General features: G+C 41.1%; 1 non-coding gene across 1 annotated transcript; it reads right to left on the bottom strand.

Annotated features, from left to right (window-relative positions):
* Positions 1–9,410: 9,410 nt before the first annotated feature.
* Positions 9,411–9,514, bottom strand: LOC138441883 (U6 spliceosomal RNA). Its single transcript, XR_011257458.1, has one exon. It is a non-coding gene; the product is annotated as a U6 spliceosomal RNA (small nuclear RNA).
* Positions 9,515–18,187: the final 8,673 nt, after the last annotated feature.

Here is an 18,187-nt window from a genome sequence, read left to right as displayed (position 1 = left end):
ATGAGTAACTCTGAACCAGGACTTTTTCATATCATATTTCTTTGCTCCCTGACATCCCCAGCCCAGTTTCCAGGACCCCAGCATAATGCCATGTTTTATCATATTATCCCAGTGATTTTTTGCTGTATGTTGAGTGCCTATTACAGAAAGAGACACAAAAGGGGAGAAATAAAGAGGGTAGGGGGTTGGGGCTGAGACATATGGGGTGCATCAAAGGGCCGCCAGACAGCTGGTGAGCAGGGAAACGCTCCTGGGTGCTAGGTCTTAATTAGCTGACAGGTGGGTCAAGGCTTGGAAGAGGTGGGAAACAGTATGTTTCATTCAGCCTCTCAACTGCCAGAATAAGAGGCTGCACCAGGCCAGGTTCCCTAACACTCCCACTCCTCCTGGCTGAGTTAGTACAAGTGAAGATGGTGCTCCACTTCACCTTGCAGAAGCCCTGGGCCAAGGGAAGAGGAGCTTTGCAGAACAGATTTGATAATTACAACTTCCAAGAAAGGCTCTGAGCCACTTTGCCTTCAGCTCGCACTCCACTTCCTCCGGTCACATTTTCCCTGACACTGAAATACAGCTGGGAAAGACAGCTCAGTGCCCTTACAGTCGCTGTGGCTTCCTCAAGCCACGGCCTGCTCTCTCTTTGATGAGCCTGCGGGGCTGTAATTCTCATCACCTGACATTTATGGGAGGCAGCGTATTAGCAAAAGGCTTTACAACCATTTTTATGAGGGCTGCCTCCCTGAGACCTGTCAGGTATAATCACCCAGGCCAAGCAGAAGGAAAGAGCAAACACACGCGAGGAATGGCTCTGGGCCCCTGGCCCACAGAGCACCCACAACGGAGCCCGCAGGTGCCACATTTCTTCTATCGCGTGTCACGCCTGATTGGTTTGCCCTCCTAGCCCTGGCAGCTGTCAATCATCCTCTGCCACCTACAACTCATCAGCGGGTCCTGAAGCTGCAAATCCCAAAGGCACCTCCTGTCCATCCGTTTCTGCCAATCGCCACCACCACTCTGGTCCAGCCTGCCTCCCACACAGCCCCCGCCTAGCTCTGCCTCCTAGTCTTTTTTTTTTTTCCAAGATTAAAAAAAATTTTTTAAGTCTTCTTTGAATTTGTTACAATATTGCTCCTGTTCTATGTTTTGGTTTTTTAGCCCTGAGGCATGTGGGATTTCAGCTCCCCTCCAGGGATAGAACCCACATCCCCTGCATTGGAAGACAAAGCCTTAACCACTGGACCACAAGGGAAGTCACATGCCTCCTAATCTTGTCCCCTGCCCTAATTTACTTGATCCACCCAGGAGACAGAGTGATCCTCTAGATGTTTACTTATTTCTTTACTGTACATACCTTGTAAACTTTCTGATATGAGTATTGCTACTCCAGCTTTCATTTGATTTCTATTTGCATGAAATAACCTCCCATCTCCTTACTTTCAGTCTGTAAGTATCCCTAGGTCTGAGGTGGGTCTCTTGTAGACAGCATGTATTCGGGTCTTGTTTTTGTATCCATCCACCCAGCCAGTCTATGTCTTTTGGTTGGTGCATTTAATCCATTTACATTTAAGGTAATTATCAGTATGTATGATCCTATTACCATTTTCTTAATTGGTTTGGTCTGTAAAGCTTTTGATTTCTCCATCAAATTTGAACAAAGTTTTGCTGGGTAGAATATTCTTGGCTGTAGGTTCTTCCCTTTCATTACTTTAAATACATCATCCCACTGCCTTCTGGCTTGCAGAGTTTCTGTTGAGAAATCAGCTGAGAACCTTATGGGAGTTCCCTTGTATGTTATTTGTCATTTTTCCTTTGTTGCTTTTAACATTTTATCTTTGTCTTTTTATCAGTTTGATTACTGTATGTCTTGGTGTGTTCCTCCTTTGGTTTATTCTTCCTGGAACTCTCTGCAGTTTTTGGATATGGGTTGACTATTTCCTTTCCTGTGTTAGGAAAGTTTTCAGCTATTATCTCTCCAAATATTTTCTTGGGTCCTTTCTCTCTCTCTCTCTCTCTGGCACCCCTACAATGTGGATAATGCTACATTCAGTGTTGTCCCAGAGGTCTCTTAGGCTGTCTTCATTTTTTATTTTTCATTCTTTTTTCTATATTGTTTTGCAGCAGTGATTTCTTCCATTATGTCTTCCAGGTCACTTCTCTGTTCTTCTGCATTAATTATTCTGTTAGTGATTCCTTCTAGTGTTTTGTTCACCTCTCGTTGTTGGCTCTTTAGTTCTCCGGTAAAATTTCTTGCATATTCTCCATTCTTTTTCCAAAATCTTATATCATCTTCACTATCATTATTCTGAATTCTTTTTCTGGAAGGTCGCCTATCTCCACTTCATTCAGTTGTTTTTCTGGGGTTTTATCTTGTTCCTTCATCTGGAACATAATCCTCTGCATTTTCACTTTAACTTTCTGATTATGTTTTTGTTCTGGAGACTCAGTTGTAGTTCTTCTTGCTTCTTGTCTGCCCTCTAGTGGAAGTGGCTATCTAAAAGGCTTGTTCAAGTTTCCTGATGGGACTGGGGGTGGGAAAAACTGGGTGTTGCTCTGGTGGGCAGGGCTGCAATTAGTAAAACTTTAATCCAATTGTCTGCTGATGGGTGGGGCTGTGCTCCCTCCCTGTTAGTTGCTTGGCCCTGGAGTCTACAGCCTCTAAGGTAGAGCTAATGATGTCCTCCAGTAGGGCCCACACCAATGGGCACTTCCCAGAACTGCTGCTGCCAGTTCCCCTGTCCCTGTGGTGAGCCCCTGCCACCCCATGCCTCTGCAGAAGACCCTTCAACACTAGCAGGGAGGTCTGCTTCAGTCTCTTGTGGTGTCACTGCTCCTTTCCCCTGGGTCCTAATGTGCACAAGATTTTGTGTGTACGCTCCAAGAATGAGGTCCTCATTCCCTCAGTCCTCTTAGAGTCCTGCAATCAAATCTCACTGGCCTTCAAAGTCCCATCCCCTGGGAATTTCTAGCCCCTTTCTGAGTTCCCAGGCTGAGAAACCTGATGGGGGCCCAGATCCTTTACAACAGCAGGAGAACTTCTTTGGTAGTCCTATTCTCCAGTCTGTGGGTTGTCCACCCAGTGGGTATGGGATTTGATTTCGACATGACTGTACCCCTCCTACCATCTCATTGCAGCTTCTCCTTTGCCTTTGGATGTGGGTTGTCATTTTTTGGTGGATTCCAGCATCCTGCTGTCTATAGTTGTTCAACAGCTAGTTGCAGTTTGGGTGCTCAAACAGAAGGAGATGAATGCACATCCTTCTGCTCCACCATCCTGAACCAATCCTAAGCCTCATGATACTTTTGGGAAAGTCTATTGTAAATTCTAAGACAAAAAGGTCCTACTGAGAGAATAATCTTTTAAAAACAAAAATAGCGATGCTTCAACAGCTTCCTCTATTGCTAATATTTACTCAGAAGAAAACCCAAGTTCCTTTGCAGACTGCAGGGTCCCTCCATGACCCAGGTCTCTCCCCTCCCCTCTGGCTTCCCTCCACGCTGACCCCTGCTCCCACATCAAGTTCAGGGACCCAGCAAGCGGGTTTATACTCACTACTCAATCTTCTCACAGAGCTCTTGGCTCTTCTCTCAGCTGGTTTTGTCTCAACCTTCCAGTCTCAGCTCACATGTCACCTTCCAGCTCCCCAAGTCTTAAATTGCCTGTTAAGTGCTTTCAGAGCCCACTGAACAAACTTTAAATGTCTCTCTCTCTCTCTTTTATTTTTTAACGTGTGCATACTGCTTTACTTACTTTTGGCTGTGCTGGTCTTTGTTGCTTCACACAGGCTTTCTCTAGTTGCGGTGTGTGGGCTTCTCACTGTGGTGGCTTTTGCTGTGGAACACAGGCTCTAGGCACACAGGCTTCAGTAGCTGCAGCATGCAGGCTCAGTAGTTGCGACTTGCTGGCTCCAGGGCACGCGGGCTTCAGTAGGCACAGGGGCTCATCAGCTGTGGCACTGGGGCCCTAGAGCGTGCGGGCTTCAGTAGCTGTGGCATGCTAAATGTTTCTTATTTGTTGACTTACACACAGTCTGTCTCCTTTGCTAGAATGTACATCCCAAAGCAGAACAGGGACGTGTATTTTTCACTGTTGCACTAATCCCTAGCACCATCGGCACAGGGTGTAGGCAAAGTATACTTACACACAGTAAATATGTATAGAACATTAAATGAAAGGATGAAGCGATCCACCGAAAAGCCGCCTCCTCTCAAACTCCCTGCTAGTCTTCATCATAATCGGTAGAGGGCAGCAAAGACCCTGTGTTATCTGACTTCTGAGGTTTCCACCAGAAACTCCAGAAAACGTACTCTCCTTTGCCAAATAGCAGCCTCAGATTTATCAGGAATCTTGGGGAAATGTCTTGCCTTAAACTCTCTTTCCTCTCCTTATTCCTGAAGCCCTCTTTTCTCTGAGCCATTTACAGATTTTTTTTTTTTAAGATTTCAGGGACAATGATCCTTAGAAATGAAAGCAGATGTTGTATTGATTAATGGCCTGGAGCCTTACCTTCCTGCCAGACGAGTTTGTGTGGAAAAAAAGACACTCCTGTCATAGCTGACAGCTGTGTGGGTTGTAAGGATTTAGGCTTTCCCTTATGGTGTTTGGGAAGGAGCAGGTACCAGCTAGGCAGCTGCTGTTTATGTTTTGAGCACTTGTAAAAGCAGGTTGTGTGTGTGCGTTTCTAGTTCTGTCTTCCGCCTGGATCCGTTTCTGCTTATTGCATCTTCGCTTCTTCTTTAACGATCTCCCACCCGGAGCAGGAACCTCAGCATCTGCTGCCTTTGTGGGTTCCTTTACCGAGAATGCACCCTGAATCCAGGTGAGTCAGCAGTAGAATTGGCATCCACACAATCCCAGGATGGTGTTTTCATTTGACCTCTGCTCCCCAAAATAGGTACTGAGACTTATGACTTACCAGGGCTTCCCTGACAGCCCAGGTGGTAAAGAATCTGCCTGCAATGCAGGAGACCCCGGTTCAATCTGTAGGTCAGGAAGATCCACTGGAGAAGGGATAGGCTACCCACTTCAGTATTTGGGGGCTTCCCTTATGGCTCAGCTGGTAAAGAATCTGCCCTGGTTCGATCCCTGAGTTGGGAAGATCCCTGGAGAAGGGAAAGGCTACCCACTCCAGCATTATGGCCTGGAGAATGATTTATGACTTACCAAGCCTGGGTGTGTGCTCTGTGGTACAGGTACAGTTTGACTGAAAGAATCAAAGAGAGGCAGAGTTCCTCAACCTCAGTGCCACTGACATTCTGGCCTGGATAATTCTTTGTTGTGAGAACACTCTAGGATTTTGGCAACCTCCCTGGCCTCTCCTCATCAGATGCAGGTAGCACCCACCACTAAACTGTGATGACCAAATATTTTTTCAAACAATGCAAAATGTCCCCTGGAGACAGGTTCCTACAGTTTCAATCTTGAAAGCCATTCTTTTGAGGATCATGGTGGAAATCTTTTGGGGTGTCTTTCCAGCCTGAGTCCATGACCCCTTTCTCCTACCTCTGCTCCTCACTATCCTGTGCATGTGTGCTGTGACCCCAAAGTCTATGGACCAGGCAGACTGGATGTCTGACCCAACTTAGGTCTCAGCTTCTTTCCTTTCCAAATTCCTTTGGGAATTTGAAACTAGGACCCAGGGACTGAGTACCACCCGGGTTCTTCAGGGGGATAAAACTCTAACTCAAATTTAGAAGATGTAGGCAGATGTATGATAATGTGGGGAACATGAAACAGGCATCCTACTGCAGAGATAATGAAATAAACCACAAGGGAGGGGGAGGGAGGACAAATTAGAAGGTAGGGATTAACATACACACACAACTGTATATGAGACTGATAGCCAAAAAGGACTACTGTATAGGTAGGAAACTCTATTCAATATTTTGTAATAATCTATAAAAATCTAAAAAGAATATATAGAGATATGTGTGTACTTTGTATGTGTAACTAAATCACTGTGCTATACACCTGAGACTAAAACATTGTAAATCAACTATATTCAATTTAAAAATAAAATCAAATAAACTACAGAGAAACCCACAGGGAAGAGGCAGACAGAAGGTGCCTCGTCCTGGCCCTTTCTGGTTCTAGTATTTCCTAAGGATAGGCTCAACTTCCTGCCTTGGGTAGGAAGTACGTTGGTAACTATTAATAATTCCTCTTTTGTGCTAGGACAGTTTTTGTTTATTTCTGAGTCCTAACTAGTACATTCTCTGTAATCTAGAAGTCAAGTCATAATCAGAAAACACCAGGGATCTGGGCAGTTGGGGGAATAGTAGCTGACCCACCTCTCCACTCCTCGTGTGCTCTGTCCTTCTTTCTCTAACAAATGGCTTCCTCACTCTCTCTGTGGAGTTTTTTTTGCCTTAACCTTGGCTTGTCGTGGCCTCAGGTGCCGCAGCCTCAAGTCAACTTCTGGTGGTGCATTCGCTAACAGGCCAGTTTCTTGGTTCAGATTCCTGGGCAAGAGAGTCTGACTGGCTCATGTGGCAAAATACTATCAGCTGCCGATCCCACAGTCATCCCTCCCAATTAGTTTTGCTCAAGTGAACAACCCCAGGTGATGAACCAGAATTGGTTTGTTAAGGGCGATGAGATGTAAAAGAAATCCTCCTGAGGGGCTTATGGAAAGAACTTTATTCCTGATACAAGTGGGCAAAGCCCAAGGAGGAGCCAGTCCATCCCCTTCCTGCACACTCTGGATATGTCTGTGAGGACACGACATGTGAAGCTGCTGTGACAGCCATTTTGCAACCATGAAGTAAAGCCTAGAGGCCGAGAGAGAAGAGGCCTCGGACCTCCTTGAGCTGACAAATTAACAACCCTGGAGCCATGTACCTTTGAACTTCTTGTTACATGAGATAATTAGGTATCCTTACAGTTTAAGCTACTTTGACTCTGGTGTCCTGTTACATGAAGCCAAAGGATCCTGACCAATACAATATAGCTCATCTTTTCAGACCAGGTCACTGAGGTCCCAGGTCACCAGCTGGCTATCCTGTAGATTCACTGTCTTGGAGTGACACACCTACCTCCTAATCCATGTGTTTATTCCCCTGCTCCAAATTTCTATGAAATATCCTTAACCTGCAGAAAAGTTGAAGAAATAATACAGTGAATATTGACATATCCCTTACTTAAGATTCACCGGCTGTTAATATATGCAGCTAAATGCTTCATGTGTTCATTGTATAATATATCCATATATTTGGAGGTGTTTTTTCACTGAACCATTTGAAAGGAAGTTAGAGAGCTTATGAAACTTCACCCCAAAGTATTTCAGCAATTATCTCCTAAGAAACAAGGACATTGTCCTATATAACTAAATTGTCATTACAGTAGATTCAATACATATCATGTTATTCTATGATATAAAAATCTTACTAAATTCTTCAATTTTCCCAGTAATGTCCTTTGAGCCTGTTTTGCTTTTTTCTAGTCCCATATTCTACAAAAGCTTTTTTTTTTTTTTTTTTGGTCTTTCCTGTCACTGACTTTCAGTTCAGTTCTTTTATAGAATGTTCCATAATTTGGATTATCCAGTTACTTCTTCAGAATTAGATTTATGTAAAAACTTTTAGCAGAAACTCTACAGAGGTGATGTTACGTCCCTCTCAGCACATCACAGGAGGCACAGAAAGCCACTGTGTTCTATTACTGGTCTTGCTAAAGTTTAAACAGTTAATTAAGGTGCTGTCTGCTAGAATGCTCCACTGTAAAGGCATCTTTTCAAACTTTATATAATTAATAAGTAATCTGTGGGATAACACTTTGAGGATATCTTGTTTCCCAACAGCTTTCACCCGATGTTTTAGCAGCCATTCATAAGTCTTGCCTGAATCAACTATTATATCAGTGATTACAAAAATCACTTTTTAAAAAATTTTATAATTTCCTCTACATTAACTGGCATTCTATTTAAGAGCTTTCTCTCCCCTCACACTCCATTTTCTTGAGTATTATTATGAACTTGGATTTTTCATTACCACTAAGTTTCAATTTTCAAGTTGGCCCCCTTAAAGCGGGGAGCCCCTTCTAGCTGGTCTCTGTCCTTCAGATGTGATCCCATCAATGTCTAAGCACTTCTTTGCTCTTTAGCAGAGGAAGCCCCAAGTTCGTTTGGTACTTTCCAGACCTGGAATCAGCCTTTCTCCAAGAAGGCCTGATTCCTTTTAATGAGAAGTAGTTCATAGAAAGCAAGAATTGGGTGCTTATAGAGTGCTCATTGCTATTGAAGTGTCATGGTGTCTAGGTTCTTTCAGTAGACATAGCCAAGAAGTATGTTTGATTTTAAATCATTAATTTATCTTGATCCCCAACTCCAATTGGGCTTCCCTAGCTCAGTTGGTAAAGAATCCACCTGCAATGCAGGAAATCCCGGTTCAATTCCTGGGTCAGATAGATCTGCTGGAGCAGGGACAGGCTACCCATTCCAGTATTCCTGGGCTTCCCTTGTGGGTCAGCTGGTAAAGAATCCTCCTGCAATAAGGGAGATCTGGGTTCAATCCCTGGGCTGATCATCTGGAAAAGGGAAAGGCTACCCACTCCAGTATTCTGGCCTGGAGAATTCCATGAACAGAGCCCATGGGGTCACAAAGAGTCAGACATGACTGAGCAACTTTCACTTTCCAACTCCAATTCAGCACCAGAAAAGTTTTCTTCTTTTCCCCCAGTCCATATTTTTATCTCCTTTCTCTCACAGTGAGAACCTAGTTTTCAATCCAACATCAATATATTCATTAATACTCACTTGCTCCTCCCTGCAGTACACCCAAGAGTCAGAATGCCTGTTCTCAGTACCTTTATCAACCATACTACTACTACTACTAAGTCACTTCAGTCGTGTCCGATTCTGCGACCCCAGAGATGGCAGCCCACCAGGCTCCCCCATCCCTGGGATTCTCCAGGCAAGAACACTGGAGTGGGTTGCCACTGCCTTCTCCAGTGCATGAAAGTGAAAAGTGAAAGAGAAGTCACTCAGTCGTGTCCGACTCTTAGCGACCCCGTGGACTGCAGCCTACCAGGCTCCTCTGTCCATGGGATTTGCCAGGCAAGAGTACTGGAGTGGGTTGCCATTGCCTTCTCCTTACCAACCATAGACCTACTCATAAATTCCAGGTTGTTTGTGGCACTTTTTTAATCCCTAGAATACAGCCCACTAAAGGTAACAAGGTCTGTTAAAAACCTTTAAACCTTGAAATAGATTCATTTGTTTCTCTTTATACTCAATGTTAGGGTTCTCCTAATATATTGATTTAATTTTTTGTGATAGTGGGCTTTTTAACTTTCTATAGTTTTATTAACATATAACTGATATATAATATTTGAAAGTTTAAGGTATACAGCATAATGATTTGGTATATGTATACACTGTGATATGATTACCACAGTAAACTTAATTAATATCTGTAACAAAACTACAGACTGCTTTACAAGTTTGCATGTGATCCTTGTGCAGGGGCCATGTTAATCATCTCTGCATTATTTCAATTTGATATGTGCCACTGAAGCGAGCACTAACTTAATTAATTTGCATATGTAAAACAGCAGCATGGTTCAAAAGTCAAAACTATATTAAAATGTAACTCAGAGAAGTTTTAACCCCGTACATAGCCAATTATTAGTTTCTTGTTTATCCTTTAATTGCAAAAATAATCAAATGTGTATGTACATACACACACATATATCCTCATTTTGCCTTCTATTCAAATGGTAGCACACTATATACACTCCTCTCTGCACCTCATTTTACTTCATATTGTTTTATGTTATATACATGCAAGTATTTTATAGCACTTGTATCTCACTTATTTGCTCTCTCAAATGTATTTGGTATTTCAGCTCAATTGCTCAGTCGTGTCCAGCTCTTTGTGACCCCATGGACTGCAGCACACCAGGCATCCCTGTCCATCACCAACTCGTGGAGCTTCCTCAAACTTATGTCCATCGACTAGGTGAAGCCATCCAACCATCTCATCCTCTGTCATCCCCTTCTCCTCTTGCCTTCAATCTTTCCCAGGATCAGGGTCTTTTCCAATGAGTTAGTTCTTCGCATCAGTGGCCAAAGTATTGGAGTTTCAGGACTCCAATATGAGTAATGAATATTCAGGACTGATTTCCTTTAGGATTGACTTTAGGATTTGGTATTTAGGAAGTTTTAATTTTTATGATTTGGTATTTAGGAAGGTTTTATTTTTATGGTTACTTTTGTAAAGCTAAAATAACCTCAGTCTCCAACCCTACCTTAATTTTGTTATTTTCTAATGGTTCCCCAACAATACTGAACAGTCAACAATTTCTTTTCCTCTCTCATCTCTATCCACCAGCATCTTATTGCAATAAATATCCTTTACCCCCATCAGCAACAAGTATATTCAATAAGTATATTCTATATTCTATCTCTAGTCAAGGCTATGGTTTTTCCAGTAGTCATGTATGGATGTGAGAGTTGGACTGTGAAGAAGGATGAGCGCCGAAGAATTGACGCTTTTGAACTGCGGTGTTGGAGAAGACTCTTGAGAGTCCCTTGGACTGCAAGGAGATCCAACCAGTCCATTCTGAAGGAGATCAACCCTGGGATTTCTTTGGAAGGAATGATGCTGAAGCTGAAACTCCAGTACTTTGGCCACCTCATGAGAAGAGTTGACTCATTGCAGAAGACTTTGATGATGGGAGAGATTGGGGGCAGGAGGAGAAGGGGACGACCGAGGATGAGATGGCTGGATGGCATCACTGACTCGAAGGATGCGACTCTGAGTGAACTCCGGGAGTTGGTGATGGACAGGGAGGCCTGGCGTGCTGCAATTCACGGGGTCGCAAGGAGTCAGACATGACTGAGCGACTGAACTGAACTGAACTGATATTCTCTCTCTCTTATCATTCTTCCCTTTAATTATTGTATAATATCTTCTTTGCCTGAGCATGTACTCTTCTTACAACCATCATAGTTTTCTGAGTAAATATATACTTAATGCTCGCCATCAGTCTTTATGCCGATGTCTTTTCATTTTCATTCTCTAAAAAGCCTTTCTTCAGTAAATTCATGGGAGCAGTATTCTCTGTTTCTTTCATGTTCATCATTTGTGACCTGTTAGCTGGATATAAAATCTTTGGCTGACATTTTCTTTCCTTGAATATCTTCAATATGTTACACTATCTCTTCTGGAATAAAGTCTGAAGACAATTATTTCTTTCCCATCAAGGTGACTTGATATTTTGACTAGATACCCAAATGATATTTTTCTTTCTTGTAATGACCAGAAGTTTGAGAATATACCTTGACATTAGTCATTCTGGATTGATTTTCCTAGGTAGTATCAAATCTCTTTTTCCTAAGGAAAAATTTTCTTAAAAGTTTGCTTTTTAAATTTAAATTACTTTTAAATTTCCATTGCTTTTTTCTTCCCTGTGTGTCTTCTACTATATATGGCTTGTTCATTTGTTTGTTTACCTTCTACATCCATCACTTTCTTTCAGATCTCTTTGATTTGTTGGAATTACCTCCTTTTCACCTATTGTTTATTTAAAGGTGTTATAATGTATTTATTCACTTCTATTTTTCCAATTTTAATCTCCATTTCTCAAATGATTAATATTAATTCTAATTGGGAGTTCTCCTACATTTCTGAGAGTCTCTAATTCTGATTTATATACTTCTTTCCTGTCTAATATTAGTTTATTAGTTTTTTTGAGCTCATTTTGAAATAGTTAAAATTTTCATGTCTTATAAGCATGTCTTCCTTGTATATTTTCATTGTTAGAATGTTATTAGACTCTTTTTCCTTTCTTTTTTTGCAATGACTTAGTGTTGGACTTTTTTCTAGTTTTATTGAGATACAATCAACATAGAACATTGTATAAGTTTAAGGTATACAATGATTTGATATACTTATATATTGCAAAATGATCATCACAATAAGGTTAGTTAACACATCTGACAATGTTTGATTTGAACACAATCTTATTCTATTATTTATTTTTATAGGAATTTAATTTTTCCTTTATGAAGAAAGGGTGAACCAGGGGTAACTTTTCTGGCTTCATTATTCTAGATTTCCTTCTTCTGGTATCCTTATCAAGAATTTTTTTAATGGCCTTTTATACGTTCTGAGATGTAGTTCCTCTGCTCTTTTATCTAGACTTTCTTTTTCCTTTACTTCTATTATCCCATACTTGCTCATTTGGATTCTATTCTCAGAAGTCTTCTTTTGTTGTAAGGTTTTCTTCTGAAAAGCAGCTTTGTAATTAAGTTGAAGTTCAAAGAGCCAAAACCATCACAGCTACTTTACACCTTGTCTGGGACCCCATACCCCCCATCTTTACTGAAGTGTAGAAACCCCCTCACAGTCCCAGTAGTTGTTCTCAGATTGGTCTACTCTGATTTTCAGTGAGCCAGAAATGGTATGGACCTAACAGAAGCAGAAGATATTAAGAAGAGGTGACAAGAATACATAGAACTATACAAAAAAGATCTTCATGACCCAGATAACACAATGGTGTGATCACTCACCTAGAGCCAGACATCCTAGAGTGCAAAGTCAAGTGGGCCTTAGGAAGCATCACCAAGAACAAAGCTAGTGGAGGTGATGGAATTACAGTTGAGCTATTTCAAATCCTAAAAGATGATGCTGTGGAAGTGCTGCACTCAGTTCAGTTTAGTTCAGTCGCTCAGTTGTGTCCGACTCTTTGCAACCCCATGAACCACAGCACACCAGGCCTCCCTGTCCATCACCAACTCCCAGAGTCCACCCAAACCCATGTCCGTTGTGTCAGTGATGCCATCCAACCATCTTATCTTCTGTCGTCCCCTTCTCCTCCTGCCCTCAATCTTTCCCAGCATCAGGGTCTTTTCAAAAGAGTCAGCTCTCTGCATCAGGTGGCCAAAGTATTGGAGTTTCAGCTTTAGCATCAGTCCCTCCAATGAACACCCAGGACTGATTTCCTTTAGGATGGACTGGTTGGATCTCCTTGCAGTCCAAGGGACTCTCAACAGTCTTCTCCAACACCACAGTTCAAAAGCATCAACTCTTCTGTGCTCAGCTTTCTTTATAGTCCAACTCTCACATTCACACATGACTACTGGAAAAACCATAGCCTTGACTAGACGGACCTTTGTTGGCAAAGTAATATATCTGCTTTTTAATATGCTGTCTAGGTTGGTCATAACTTTCCTTCCAAGGAGCAAGCGTCTTTTAATTTCATGGCTGGAATCACCATCTGCAGTGATTTTGGAGCCCAGAAAAATAAAGTCAGCCACTGTTTCCACTGTTTCCCCATCTATTTGCCATGAAGTGATGGCAAAAACAAGACCGGGAGGGGACTGTGGCTCAGATCATGAAATCCTTATTGCCAAATTCAGACTTAAATTGAAGAAAGTGGGGGAAACCAGTAGACCATTCAGGTATGACCTAAATCAAATCCCTTATGATTATACAGTGGAAGTGAGAAATAGATATAAGGGACTAGATCTGATAGACAGAGTGCCTGATGAACTATGGACAGAGGTTCGTGACATTGTACAGGAGACAGGGAGCAAGACCATCCCCAAGAAAAAGAAATGCAAAAAAGCAAAATGGCTATCTGAGGAGGCCTTACCAATAGCTGTGAAAAGAAGAGAAGCAAAAAGCAAAGGAGAAAAGGAAAAATATACCCATTTGAATGCAGAGTTTCAAAGAATAGCAAGGAGAGATAAGAAAGCCTTCCTCAGTGATCAATGCTGCACTCAATATGTCAGCAAATTTGGAAAATTCAGCAGTGGCCACAGGACTGGAAAAGGTCAGTTTTCATTCCAATCCCAGAGAAAGGCAATGTCAAAGAATGCTCAAACTACCACACAATTGCACTCATCTCACATGCTAACAAAGTAATGCTCAAAATTCTCCAAGCCAGGCTTCAACAGTACGTGAACCATGAACTTCCAGATGTTCAAGTTGGATTTAGAAAAGGCAGAGGAACCAGAGATCAATTGCCAACATCCATGGATCATAAAAAAAGCAAGAGAGTTACAGAAAAACATCTACTTCTGCTATATTGCCTACGCCAAAGCCTTTGATTGTGTGGATCACAACAAACTGTGGAAAATTCTTCAAGAGATGGGAATACCAGACCACTTTACCTGCCTTCTGAGAAATCTGTATGCAGGTCAAGGAGCAACAGTTAGAACTGGACATGAAACAACAGACTGGTTCCAAATAGGAAAAGGAGTATGTCAAGGCTGCATATGGTCACCCTGCTTATTTAACTTATATGCAGAGTACATCATGCAAAATGCTGGGCTGGATTAAGCACAAGCTGGAATCAAGGTTGCTGGAAAAAATGTCATTAACCTCAGATGACACCACCCTTATGGCAGAAAGTGAAGAAAAACTAAAGAGCCTCTTGGTGAACGTGAAAGAAGAGAGTGAAAAAGTTGGCTTAAAACTCAGCATTCAGAAAACTAAGATCATGGCATCTGGTCCCATCACTTCATGGCAAATAGATGGGGAAACATCAGAAACAGTGAGAGACTTTATTTTCTTGGGCTCCAAAATCACTGCAGATGCTGACTCCAGCCATGAAATTAAAGACACTTGCTCCTTATAAGAAAAGTTATGACCAACCTAGACAACATATTAAAAAGTAGATATATTAGTTTGCCAACAAAGGTTCGTGTAGTCAAAGCTATGATTTTTCCAGTAGTCATGTATGGATGTAAGAGTTGGACTATAAAGAAAGCTGAGCTCTGAAGAATTGATGCTTTTGAACTATGGTGTTGGAGAAGACTGTTGAGAGTCCCTTGGACTGCAAGGAGATCCAACCAGTCTATCCTAAAGGAAATCAGTCCTGAATATTCATTGGAAGGACTGGTGCTAAAGTTGAAACTCCAGTATTTTGGCCACCTGATGCAAAGAACTCACTCATTTGAAAAGACCCTGATGCTGGGAAAGATTGAAGGCACGAGGAGAAGGGAACAACAGAGGATGAGACGGTGGGATGGCTCACTGACTAGATGGACATGAGTTTGAGTAAGCTCTGGAAGTTGGTGATGGACAGAGAAGCCTGGCGTGCTGCAGTCCATGGGGTCGCAAAGGGTTGGACACGACTGAACGACTGAACTGAACTGAACTAGCGCCAGTCTTAAGAGTTCTCCTGTTCTCAGGTCTATCAGATACCACATGGCCTCCTCCTGCACAGACCCTGATACGATGTGGGTCTTGAACTACTGGTAATTTTCCTCCATCTGCTCATATTTTGAGGTTCATGAGAATATCCTTTTCATCCAGAACAAAAATTTGAAAAAGTAAATGTTAATCAAGGAGGAATTGGCTTAAAAATGTAGTATAATATCATTATGGTTATTAATAAGGTGAAATCAGTGGTCAATTTTATGTAACAATATGAAAAGCAATATATTGTTAAACAGGAGATACAAAGCTTTTATATTATGACATAATTAATATTTTTTAAGGTCTTAATACATATTTTTAGGGCTTCCCTGGTGGCTTAGTGGTAAAGAATCTGCCAGCCAACTCAGGAGACATAGGTTCAACCCCTGATCTGGGACGATCCCACTTGCGGAGCACCTAAGCCTGCACCACAACTACTGAGCCTGTGTTCTAGAGCCTGGGGGTGGAAACTACCGGGCCCACGCCCCACAGCTACTGAAGTCCGTGTGCTCCGGAGTCCATGCTCTGCAACGAGAGAAGCCGCCTGCAATGAGAAGCCTGCACACAGCAACTAGAGCACAAGTCCTGCTCACTGCAACTAGAGAGAAGCCCACATAGCAGCGAAGACCCAGCAGAGCCAAAAATAAGTAAATAAAAATTAAATATTATATATATACTTTAATGTTAAGAATACATGTATGTATATATTAGTGTAAAAGATGCCTAGAAAAAGGAGCACCCATTTATTCAGGTACTGGTGGGAGGAAGCTATGTCTACTTTATACATATGAGTTGTACAGATAAGTAATATTAGATTCTTTTATTGAGCTTAAGTTGGCCTGTAGATCTGGTCAAGAAGGGCTCCTACCTTGGACCTCATTTGTGAGAGAGTCTGATAGTCACGAACACACAGTGAAATGGTAAGCTTGTTAAAGACCCTATGAGATTGGGTACCCACTACTGACACAGAGTAGCCATCATCGTAAACATCCACACTGATGACTAACACCATTTAGGTTGAAGAAAATGCTTCTGCACATCTCTTGCTCTCTGTTCTGAAAGCAAAAGGTACCTTAACTCAATCAAATGTCAAGAAGAATCATGAGTTGTCCTGCTGCCAACAGCATAGGACACTGCTTAGCATAAGGAGAATTTGAGCTGTGGAAGCATTTAGGTAAGAGAAAAGACAAATTAATTCACTTGTCAAATCCTTCCTCTCAGATGTCATGAATGCTATAGATTCTTGCATGATAAAGTATCATTTCCCGGGAGTACTGAGCGTCTACTTTCTTGCTTTCTTCAAGTTCCAGCTTGTAGACCTGTAAGCACTCATGAATAAATGCAGTATTTTCAATAATTACATATGGCAGCCAGAGAACATTTTACAATATTAAACAATATTATCCTTATATCACGCTTCCCTGGTAGCTCAGTGATGAAGAATTCACCTGCCAATATAGGAGACACAGGTTCTCTCTCTGGGTCAGGAAGGTCCCCTGGAGTACGCAACCACTCCAGTATTCTTGTCTGGGAAATCTCATGGATGGAGGAGCCTGGTGGGCTACAGTCCATAGGCTCCCAAAGAGTCGGACACAAAGGAAGCAACTAAACAATAATCCTTTTATCATTTTTATATATACTCCAGATATAACACGTTTGAGCATATATAGCAATTTTTGGCATTGGAAACTGATGGATATTGAATATAAGAATTATAAATAATTTTATGCTTATGAGAATATAAGCTATAATGACATTTTAAAACTAAAGTAAGAACTAAGCTTTATTTGAATAATTTTTGTTTAAATTGTAATGACCAATCATTATTATTTTGATTTGTTTTTAACTTTAATAGTTTATTTTAGAAGAAAAATGACATTTTGAAAAAAGGAAGTCCCTATTCTGTGAGAGACAACAAATAGGAAAAATAATTTTGATTTTCAATATTTTAACATCTCTTTTAATTGTATTCTTTTTTTTTTTTTAGTTCTACCAGTTTATTGCTACCAACCTGTCACCCTCCACCCTCATGCACACATGCTTAGTCATGTGACCCCATGGACTGCAGCCCACCAGGCCCCTCTGTCCATGGACGTTTCCAGGCAAGAATACTGGAGTGGGTTGCCATTTCCTTCTCCCTTTAATTGTATTTTTGATGACATATATTCAAACTTGGAACCTTTTGAATATAATTACATTTTATCTTTTAATTCTATAGATCATTGAAAATGAGAACAAGTTGAGACTGGGATAGCAACACAAAACATGACAGTAAGGCTCAGAAAAGTAAGGACTGAAAAGATATTAGAGAATATTCAAAGAGATGGTCTGCTTCATTTTTTAAATTTCAGACATTGAAAGTAAACAGGCTTCTGCTGAGCATGACCCACACACAGTTCACAAGCAGGTATTACAAGTTCTTTATTTAATGTATTTTAGCTACTATGCAAAACCAGGAAATGCACAAGCAAAGTATATTTACCATCCATGACTCAAAAAGATTGAATGAAACACCTATTACTTTATGTTCTTCACTAATGAAGTTTTTTTTCCTGGTCAAAACAATGAAACATATGTTTTTTCTATAAAATTCACAACACATGCAATTCTGGCCTACCCATCAGAAGATAAATTGCAAAAAAAATTTGGCAACTTGATGAGAAATATGAAATCTTTGGATCTTTATTGTTTGTTGGAAAGTGATCCTGGGAAAAATCTGTCATATCCTTCTGAAACCATCTGATTGATTCAGGAAAAATGTTAAGTTGATTCAAATTATTGGCTATGAATTTTCCATTGAATAAATGGCAGAAAATTTAATATTTCAAACAAAAACAAAATGTTTTTCAAATAGAGAAAGTAACCACAGAAACTTTTTAATATCTTAAGATGGAAGACCAAAGTATTTTGTTACTATTATTACACATATCACAGTCAATTTTCACAATTAGTTTTGGCCAGGGGAACCATTTGTGACTAGAAATACTTAGGTTCTCAATTAAAAGAATACAAAATGTTACCTGTACCAAAAACAAACAAAACCACA

The sequence above is a fragment of the Ovis canadensis genome, chromosome 5 (assembly GCF_042477335.2).
Source record: "Ovis canadensis isolate MfBH-ARS-UI-01 breed Bighorn chromosome 5, ARS-UI_OviCan_v2, whole genome shotgun sequence".
Lineage (NCBI taxonomy): Eukaryota > Metazoa > Chordata > Mammalia > Artiodactyla > Bovidae > Ovis > Ovis canadensis.
Note: the sequence above shows the minus strand (reverse complement) of the source record. Positions and strands in the feature narration are given on the sequence as shown.